Source organism: Bombyx mandarina, chromosome 04 (assembly GCF_030267445.1).
Source record: "Bombyx mandarina strain Sakado chromosome 04, ASM3026744v2".
Classification (NCBI taxonomy): Eukaryota; Metazoa; Arthropoda; class Insecta; order Lepidoptera; family Bombycidae; genus Bombyx; species Bombyx mandarina.
In genome coordinates, this window is record NC_143211.1 from 16,523,461 (window position 1) to 16,534,826 (window position 11,366).

Here is an 11,366-nt window from a genome sequence, read left to right on the forward strand (position 1 = left end):
CGACTTCATTGGTTTTAAATCAAAAGCTATGCTAATTTAATTTCAACTTAAGCTCTAACATTATATTCAAAGTAAACGATTGAACCCGTATCTAAGCATTTGAGCTATGCAGTTATCTATTATTATTTTAATTAGAATATATTATATATATAACTCATTCGAATGACGACAAATAATACATTAAATTTAGTCGTCCATGAAAACTGTAAAGCGCTCGAAGTTTTGGAAATACTAGAACGTAATAATAACAAGATTAAACCTTATAAGTATTTTGTATTTATGCCTGGCCTGTGACGGTCGAAATCTAAAGAAAACATTATGTTCATTATTTTAATAACAAAGCCATCTTTGCTTTTATACAAACAGAACACACTTTCACCTATTTGAATTAATCACGATGTATTAAGGAACATCGTTCAGGACATTGTTTAGCTTCAACAGAAAATGTCACAGTGCTTAGTTTAGTTTAGTGCAGCCTTTCCCAAAGTGGGCGATAACGCCCCCTTATGGGTGCTGCAGGCCTAAAAGGAGACGGTAACAGACCCAAAAAAAAAGGGGGCGTTGTGTAGAGGATTGGGAGGCGATTTGTAATTTCATCTAGGAGGCTCTTAGATACCAACTGAGCTCTTGCTATAGTGGTTTTTAAGTACGCGAAAAAATGGGCACGCTAAAAAATAATTTATTGTCAAAGTGGGCAGTAGACACAATAAGTTTGAGAAACCCCTGGTTTAGCGTTTAGTTTATTTTCCCTACATAAATATTAGTAGCCTCGTCCCATTGCAATCGCACATGGCTTAGTAGGTGAATTCACGGAACTCAAACTGGGAGGAATTTTTTTTTTTTTTTTTTTATTGCTTATACGTGTGGACGAACTCACAGCCCACCTGGTGTTAAGTGGTTACTGGAGCTCATACACATCTACTACGTAAATGCGCCACACACCTTGAGATATAAGTTCTAAGGTCTCAGTATAGTCACAACGGCTGCCCCACCCTTCAAACCGAAACGCATTACTGCTTCACGGCAGAAATAAGCGGGGCGGTGGTACCTACCCGTGCGGACTCACAAGAGGTCCTACCACCAGTAATTACGCAAATTATAATTTTGCGGGTTTGATTTTTATTACACGATGTTATTCCTTCACCGTGGAAGTCAATCGTGAGCATTTGTTAAGTACGTATTTCATTAGAAAAATTGGTACCCGCCTGCGGGATTCGAACACCGGTGCATCGCTATATACGAATGCACCGGACGTCTTATCCTTTAGGCCACGACGACTTCAAAACACTAACAACTTACTAACACTAGCCCTAGCAAGAGCAGTGCTTCGCTGAATCTAGCAGCAGATAGAAATCCCTACCCCCTGAGAAGATCCGGTGAGACCCTCAATATGTCTATGGGATGTTAAGTGGTTACCGGAGAATATAGACATTAACAAAGTCAATCCCACGTCTCATTTTGAGACATGAGTTCTAAATGTTAGTTCTTATAGTAAAATGACTGCCCCAGCCTTCAAACCGAAACGCATTACTGCTTCACGGCACATATAGGTAGCGTGGTGGTATATACCAGTGGGGGCTCATAAGATGCCCTACAAACAGTAAAGTATTATATGTCAATAGCAATAAAATTCAAAATGCGACCGCCAGAATAGTTTTGACAAAAAAAAACAATACTACACAAATCTCAATGTCTTCAAAATTCTAGTCTTATTCGAAGTAATTAACCATTTTTTATTTTTTTTATTTCTTAGATAGGAGGACGAGCTCACAGCCCACCTGGTGTTAAGTGGTCACTGGAGCCCATAGACATCTACAACGTTAATGCGCCACCCACCTTGAGATATAAATTCTAAGGTCTCAAGTATAGTTACAACGGTTGCCCCGCCTTTCAAACCGAAACGCATTACTGTTTCACGGCAGAAATAGGCAGGGTGGTGGTACCCTCTCGCGCGGACTCACAAGAGGTCCTACCACCAGTAACCTTTTCTGTATGAATAATTCAACGTACTACCTAATAAGCTTTGATTTAAAAAACATGTCCTCAAATTCTCAAAAAGTATGTTAACTTCATGCATGCGTAATAATGTAATTTGCATAAGAAACTTATGTCAAAGAAGTTATAACTTTTGTTTCTTTCGAGTGAAGCCAACTGTGGGTGATTACGCATATGCTATTCAAAAATACCATAATTTTATGCATGACATCCCGGGATTGAAGACAGGTAAGCTCCGGCATTACTATAGTCATATTTCTTTACTGAAACAATGAAGTTTTTTTTTGTGACAACTTTATATAATTGCAACAGGTGAGGTTACACTTAAAAACAGATGTTCAATTCGATGTTAATGAATGATTTTTTTTTTATTTTTTTTTCAGACAACAATAAGTCCATATGTGTACATAGTATCATTGAAACATACTCAAAATTAACAAAACCAATCAAATAAAAAAGATACATTTATTAAAAGTAATTATCAGTTGAATACATTTCAAATATTCCATTCAACTGATACTTACTTCGAACCAACCATTATTATTATTATTATTTAGTCCGCAAGTGAGCCATGGTACATGGTTCAAGTACCGACAGTCATAATGCTTACAAGCAGTCATCGATTCGACTATAAACATTAAAAGGGTATGGGCTAAGCTTTGAGACAGCCGCAAATACGTATAAATAACGTTAAATTCACGTTGTTACGTTACGAAATTATACTAGAATCGATAATCCTCAAAGTTTGCTGCGTTAAAAGAGCTAATTAATCATCAGGATTAATTGTAGAGCGCTATGACATGTCCTTCAAAGGAGGCTTGCTTAGACTTCTAGGGGTGGGTAGCAGCTTGGATCTGCCCGTGGTACTGACGCGGCAGTAACTATACTCGTCTGCCTATGAGGACAATAAAAAAAGATTGTGTGGTTTTATGAAACCACGGTAAAAGTTAAACTTTTTTTCACATTATAGACATTTAACTCTGACAAATAACACTTACATTAAATACTGACAAAAACAAACAAAATAGCGTAGAGCACTGGCACAAATGAGTAATAGTCTATACACTACACGGTCAGCTGCTGCGAACTATAGGCCCCGCCATATTGGCCTTGCCTGCTCTGACGAGCGCCTTTCACTTTATCCCTACTCCGCGGCCGACCGTCACGCGACATGCGACACACAGACAAAAAAGATTGAGACGATGTTATAAGAGTTTCGCTTTCAAAATCGAAATTTTCAAATGCTGATGATTTAATACGAAATCATTTAAAATTTGCATCTTATTCTACTTTGATAAAGGCAAGGCCATTCAGGAAGTAAATTGTCCCCAATGAAACTAGTAACTACAGTCATCGCGCTAACAACGACTCATAGTAGGGGACAGAGTAACACATTTGCATGCAAATCTTGAGTTGTCCCTGATCACCCCCAGGGGAAGCTGCGTGATGATACGTCGTCTTCCAAATGACTACACGTTATAGTTATAGTCTTCTCACCTTGATTTATGGACTTTGTGAGGAAGTTTCACACGTTTCATACATATTAACGGCCGTCTGGTGTAGTGGTAATTGACATGGTCACTACACAAGGGGATCGCGGGTTCGAATCCAGCCAAGGAGAGATATTTGTATGATAAATATGAAATGTCTTTTCCAGGGCTATGGATGTATATTAAATATATGTATGTGTATAATAAAAATCCTATATTTATTTCCGTTATCTGGTACCTGTAACACAAGTTCTTTACGAACTTAACACGGGACCAGTTAGCGTGACGTGATCGTTAGTCCTCCCGATCCACTAACGGTGCTTTTAGGTAACTAAAGCACCGGTCACCGTTCTTGTCGAACCCGTCGCTTGCGACCAAGGGCTCGACGAGTAAATTAACTCTCAAACACAGCCCACTGAGTTTCTCGCCGGATCTTCTCAGTAGGTCGCGTTTTCGATCCGGCGGTAGATTCTGCGAAGCACGGCTCTTGCTAGGGTTCGTGTTAGCAACGTCCTCAGGTTTGAGCCCCGTGAGCTCACCTACTAGTTAAGGTTCCGCTGAAATAGCCTTTTAAGGCTATCATCAGCTTAGGTAGGAAAAAATAAAAATTGTAAATATTTTTAATTATTATTATTATTTTACAGATGCAGTCTCGTTCATTTGTGAACGAGGGGATGGAATGACCATATCGTATATGCTTTGGATAAAACTACGTCATGACTATCATAGAAGCTACGAATAGAGCTACTGTGAGGAAAATTACGCGACGGGGCACATCGTCGGACTAAGGAGAAACTACGATGTTAACATTTGTCCATGGACAGTGCTCTTGGTATTTTGGGAATTTTTTGAACTAGTATCTTCTTTTGGTCTTCATACCATCCTCGTCCAACGACACTATCTCCACTTCGATAAAGCGGCACGACACGAGAACCCTCTCATCGTGGCCGCCGGTAACTACATTCCCGATCCTGCAGACAGAATGGAAAGCAGTCGACGTCGCTCAAAACACGTCATCTCGGATCCTCCCGATCCACTAACGGTGCTTTTAGGTACTTCAAGCACCGGTCACCGTTCTCGTCGAACCCGTCGCTTGCGACGAAGGGCTCGACGAGTAAACTAACTCTCAGACACAGCCCACTGAGTTTCTCGCCGGATCTTCTCAGTGGGTCGCGTTTCCGATCCGGTGGTAGATTCTGCGAAGCACGGCTCTTGCTAGGGTTCGTGTTAGCAACATCGTCAGGTTGAGCCCCGTGAGCTCACCTACTAAAGTTAGGGTTACGCTGACATAGCCTCTCAAGGCTATCAGCTTAGGTAGCAAAAAAAAAAAAAAAAGACACTATCTTCAAAACGTCTCGTTTGCTGCTAATTATTAGATATAAATTTTTATTAAATATATTATATACTAGCTGTGCCCGCCACTTTGTCCGCGTGGGATTTAAGAAAGCATTATTCTATTTGAAAATAATTTCAGATCTTTTTCTAAGATATAAGTACTTAGCTTAACTTACTCCTTATTACATTAGCTATCTCCCAGTGAAAGTCCCGTCAAAATCGGTCCAGCCGTTTCAGAGAATAGCCGGAACAAACAGACAGACAGACAGACAAAAATTGTAATAAAAGTTATTTTGGTATATGTAACGTATATAAATTCATAATATGCATGTTGTAAAAAGCGGTTATTTTAATATTACAAACAGACACTTCAATTTTATTTATATGTATAGATTACTCATAATCTAATTTATATAACTTAGAATATTATACGTTTAATTTTGTTATGTGTATTAACAAATATGGTTATTAAATAAAATACGTGATTAATAAATAAATAAACTTACTATTGAACAAGGACTATCTGGGAGGGAAAGGGGTCTGTATGCAGGGTTGGTAAGAACAGAACGTATGAAAAGAGAGTGGTAACGCTAAGATGTGAGTGAGAGAAAACTGTAAGAACGGGAAAAGAGAAGGACAGAGAAAAGCAAGATGGCGCAGACGATTGAATGAACAAGGCTTAAAAAAGGGTCAATTAATTTTTTTATTAGAATACCAGAGTAGATTTTTCAAGAGAACAATTATATTGCAACGGTGGAATAGATTTATTTTATTTTATACATACGCCAGGATCCCAATTCTACAAAAATGATTTTTAAAAAACACATCCACATTACGTAAATTCACCGATTTAAGAATTAAACCATTACACAAAGCACCAAATATGTTTCGTGTAAATACACAAAAAAAAGCTTAGTGAATCATGAAAAGTCAGTGAAAAGCTCATTCGGGAGTCATATTCATTCGGGCTCGTGTGTCCGTATCGTGATTCCTGTAACAAATCGACTGAACAACCGGAATAGGCGGCGAAACCGGTTATCCGGTCAGACGGCCGCCTCCTGTCAGAACCGGTCAGATTGTGTTCGCAGATAAAAGAATAAAGAATAATTTTGTAATCTAAAAATCGTTTATAAATTTGGTGTATTTGTTACCGGAAATGTATGAAATCAAGGAATTGTATACAAATCCTAGGAAATGTGTACAATTCCGATACTATTTAGGAAATGTATAAAATATTGTTTGAAAAACTATTTAATGCATAGATATCCTAGGAAATGTATAAATTTCCTCGGAATTGTATATAATTCCAATATCGTATTAGGAAATGTATAAAGTAAATGCTTTCTGTAATAAAACACGTTATTAATAATATTTTATTATTATAACACTTATTGAGACAATCGGGTAACAGTCATACTGTAAAATAATAATAATATATTCATATTATCTTACTAATTAAAACTTCTAAAATCAACTATCTATTAACTTTTAACGTATCACAAAATCAACTTATATTTATTCTTATAAAATCAAATTTTCATTTGGCAAGTAATCAGTCTGATAATTAAGTAATTATAAATGTCAAAGTACAAAAGTAAATCTTTATATTATAATACTTTGTCAGTCCATATAGCTATTTATTTTTGCAGGGTAAGCTCGAATGGCATTTGGAAGTACATAATAGTTTATTTTTAAAACACAGACATCTTGATGTAGCACAGTTTTTCTTGCAAAGGCACTTCTTAAATCCCTGGCCGGTTCCAGTGGATTGCAAGTTGGCAACTGACCGTAGTGCAAGACTCGTCCCGCTGTCCCCGCGTACCCACCAATATCTTAAATGTTTTACATTTCCGATTGCTATTTAGGAAATGTATAGATTTCCTAGGAAATGTGTAATGTGTAAGTATAATATAATTTATTTCACACATTTCCGTGCGATTTTAGGAATTACATACATTTCCTAGGAATTGTATACAATGACGGATTACATACATTTCCACTAACATATTCATAAAAAAAATGTTGGCCTTGTATGGGCGGTTTTTTTGGAACAAAGTTCCTTAGGGGACGATGCGGAGGGGTACCCTAACCGGGAAAAACCTCCGTAACGTAAGATTTTTATTAGTAGGTAATGCACACAGTGTACAACTTCACTTTGTAATAACGTGCAAAAAATAACATATTTCTTTATCATTCATTGACCACGATCTCAGAGCGTTCGTTTGCGCAATAGATACACTAACTCTTATGCAAACAACCGTGAATGAAGTGTACCACAATAAGTTTGCACGTTACCGAATGACCGTGGGTTGTTGCGAAACCTCCAGTTTTATTTTCTTTATACCTTGAATAGAACTTAACATTAATATTTTTATAATAAGGAACTTCGTTCCGATCCGGTCTCTCACGACACCACACACCTTTTTTTTACACCTACTTATTCGCTGGTAGCCTAAGAGACTGTTCCAGCTACGCCGGGATGGGTGAACGAGCCCACGACTCACCTCGTGTTAAGTGGTAATCGGAGAACGTAGACACTACGCGTAGGTCGCAACACCTTTTTGGTACTAAAGCTGTAAATTTTTTTTTCGTACCTAACAGAATTTAGAATTAATTAATTATTGTGAATTATTTTTTGGTCTGTAAAGATCTTATAATTCGATAATAATAGGCTCGCGAGTCTTCATGACCACATTTTACAACCAATCGTTTGTTTATTGGGAAAGTTATAAATTCAAACGTCAAAGTCAGTTTTAATTTGGTTTGAAAATACATAATACAATAATTATATTGTTCAAAATGCTTCCTTGTCGTAGACTAGAGTATATACATAATGAAAAATCGTCCTCCAAGAGCTTTTTTTAATACGTATTTGAAATTTAGATATAAGGCTATTTTTAGCACTGCCTTATAAATATTTATTTCTAAATGTTTTTTGACAATTCATTGAATTCATTCAGAAATTCTTCATTCAAATTCAAATAAAAAAGTTGAATACAGTGCCATCTCATAAAAGTAATAGTAAGTAAAAGAAAGTCTGATAAAACTCGGACTATATTTTAAATTGACGGGTATGTAGTTTACACTAATATTGATAGATGGCACTGTAATAGAATTTGTATAAAATTCAAATATGTATTTTATATTAATGTTTATTTAAATTTTAACTATCATTAAGTACGATACGAGTCTATTCTGTTCCCCAATTTTATAAATTCTCATATTCAAATAATTTTAAGGCTATAGACTTCTTGTGGTGGTCGAAACTCAACAATATTTTCTGCAGGCTTAGATTCACTTTGTACATTCGCGAACCCTCAGACAGATCCCAGTTTCTCGCCGGATTTTCTCAATGCGTCCGTTTCCAATACGGCAGTAGATTCCATGAAGCACGAGCTGCATATGACCTAGCAAGAGCATGGAAGCATAGATTCCATGCTCTTGCTGGGTCTAGTGTTAGCAACTCGTCAGGCCAGAGCCCCGTGAGCTCTCCTACTCGTTCTGTGAAGCTGGCATAACCGTCGACGCTATCACAAAAAAGTTCATTTCGATAAAGCGGCACGACACGAGAACCCTCTCATCGTGTCCGCCGGTAACTAAATTCCCGATCCTGCGGACCGAATGGTGAGCAGTCGACGTCGCACAAAACACGTCATTTCGGATCCTCCCGATCCATCAACGGTGCTTTTAGGTACCTCAAGCACCGGTCATCCGTCTCGTCGAACCCGTCGCTTGCGACGAAGAGCTTGACGAGTAAATTAACCCCCAGACACAGCCCACTGAGTTTCTCGCCGGATCTTCTACTGACTACTTCTACCCACTGTGACTGGGGTCGCGTTCCTGAGCCGGCGGTAGATTCTGCGAAGCACGGCTCTTGCTAGGGTTCGTGTTAGCAACATCGTGAGGTTTGAGCACCGTGAGCTCTCCTTCTAGTCCTGTAATGTTGAAATGGTCTTTCTAGACCATCAGATTAGGCAGGAAAAAAAGAAAGAAAATGAAAAGAGGTATATTCGCGTTAGATACAATTATTTTGGAACTAAATAAATACCTATTTCCATAACTAAAACTGATTTAACGATAACCCTAAAGTTCGTCCATGGTTACTAAACAAAAATAATATAAAACCGATCAACAGAAAAAAGGAATTCGAGAAATCTTTTTTTAGTGACGGTAGGACGAGTTTTTTACTGGTGGCAGTAGGCAGCGGCTTGGCTCTGCCCCTGGCATTGCTGCTGAAGTCCATGGGTGACGGTAACCACTCATGATCAGGTAGGCCGTATGCTCGTCTGCCTACAAGGGCAATAAAAGTAAAACCTCTTGCGACTTCGCACGCGTGCTAGTGCAGGTGTTCTGTGAGCTCGTCCATCCCCATCAAACTAATAAAAAAAACGTTGTCCTGAAATTCTTCTAGTGTGCTGTGTTTTTTCTATTTACAATTTATAAGTACTTAAAAAAATTAAAAGTTCTTCATTCAAAACAAAAGAGATTAATCGACCGTGACAGGACTCGAACCTGCAATCTTCGGATCCGAAGTCCGACGCCTTATCCATTAGGCCACACGGTCCTTAGTAAGTATAATGAATTTATTGTTTAGTACCTAAATTTTATCGATCCACAATATTATTTATAGATTAATAAAAGAATGAGAATCTAATTTTAACTGACTTGAAGTTTTTCGTCACACAAATAAAATAATCGTAAAAATTCGTTTATTAATTTTTATACCACCAAAACTCTAACATATATTCTAAGAACACAACAAAGTCTACATCGATAGTCCAGAAATATAATATTTAAATAGACCAATAAAAGCCTGTATTACTTACCGAAAAAGGTGTAGTATTTAGTGAAAAATCTGCGAAATCTAATGTTTACTTACTCTGATAAACATTAAATAAACATTTTTGCTATCAGCGCCACCTCTACAAGTTTTTGAAGACTTTAACGAATAAAACTAGTCAATGAATGTTGGCGTTAGATGACGCTGCGTAGTTCTCAAATTTATCAATAGATGGCGCTGCATGGTTATCAAATACATCAATAGATGGCGCGCGTTTGAGGTTTTCGCCCAAATCGGTTTTAAATTTTATTCAAGTCTTGGATCAATAGGCTATCCGACAATTTATCTGGAGAAGTATGTGACCATTTTGTCATCCCAGGCTGCTAATGCTACTACTTCCTCATCAAAACTCAGTACGTACTTCACAAATATGTAGATATTCCCTGTTCTGTTTTAAAGCTACCTTAGTCTTTAACTTTTAGGATGCGTTATGGACATCCCAACCAAAACCAGCTTCTTGGTTTGTACCAACGTACCGCCTAGTTCTCGTCTCAAATTGTTTCCTCGATGCTCGCCTTAAAAATGACATGATGTGGGCGATGGCATTTACCCACTTCATTGATTTTATAGGCATAGACGCCGATGGCTGCTTGACATCAGGCCAAACGTGAGGTCATTTTTCAAATTTACTTATTTTCAATTTTTCGTATAAAATTAATGCTGACGAAATTATAATTTGCGTAATTACTGGTGGTAGGACGTCTTGTGAGTCCGCACGGGTAGGTTCCACCACCCTGCTTATTTCTGCCGTGAAACAGTAATGTGTTTCGGCTTGAAGGCTGGGGCAGCCGTTGTACTGTAAAAACTGAGACTTTAGTACTCATAACTGAAGGTAGTAATCTCACGAACCACTAATATGAAACTCGATACAGAGTTTACAATGTGGCTATAGTTAGGCAAACAATCTATCAAATTCTTATCAATTCTTATTACTAAATAAATACTTAACAAAACTTACGAAAATTACCGAGTGATGACGCTATCTACCAAGATACTAGGTCGAAGTCTTCATTCTTACCTTTCTTTCTCACTTCAAACCGTAACACATCTCAATGCGCTCACGTCTGAATGGCCTTCCACCATGAATTTATTTATGTTACGCACATCAGCGTGCACTAAAAAAATCATGTGTGAAAGTGAAACCTTAAAAAAATTTGGCTTTAAGATAATGAGACGAATGTAAATTTTCGGGAAGAGGATAATTGTATGTTTTAGTAATGATCATAGTGATACAAAGTTTGATAATTATTTTACATTTTATGCGTACCTATCTATTAGGTACATAAATTTATTCAGAACGTATTAAGCACGAATATTAGGTACGAAGCAGAACACAAAGAGAACCAGGAATATAAGAAACACTGTATAATGCTTCCTATCTCATTTTCTTCTTTTCCTCTACCTTATCCCACTACGTGGGTTCAGCACAGCGAATTTTTCTATACGATTCTCTTCTATCGGCCATCATCTCAACACTCACTCCTATCTCTCTTTCATATCGTCATTCACACACTCCATCCATGTCTGCTTCGGTCGACCTCTTCCCCCTCTACCTTACACTACCATTTCCATACATCTCCTAGTCACATGCATCTTCTCTCTACGCATCGCATCTCCATACCACGCTAACCGTCAGCTCTTTAATTTGTTAATTACCGGGGCTAATTTCACCATTCCTCTGATATACTCATTTCTTTCTATCTCAT

General features: G+C 37.7%; 1 non-coding gene across 1 annotated transcript; it reads right to left on the bottom strand.

Annotated features, from left to right (window-relative positions):
• Nucleotides 1-9,311: 9,311 nt before the first annotated feature.
• Nucleotides 9,312-9,384, bottom strand: TRNAR-UCG (transfer RNA arginine (anticodon UCG)). The gene has a single exon. It is a non-coding gene; the product is annotated as a tRNA-Arg (tRNA).
• Between the last annotated feature and the right edge of the window lie 1,982 nt (nt 9,385-11,366).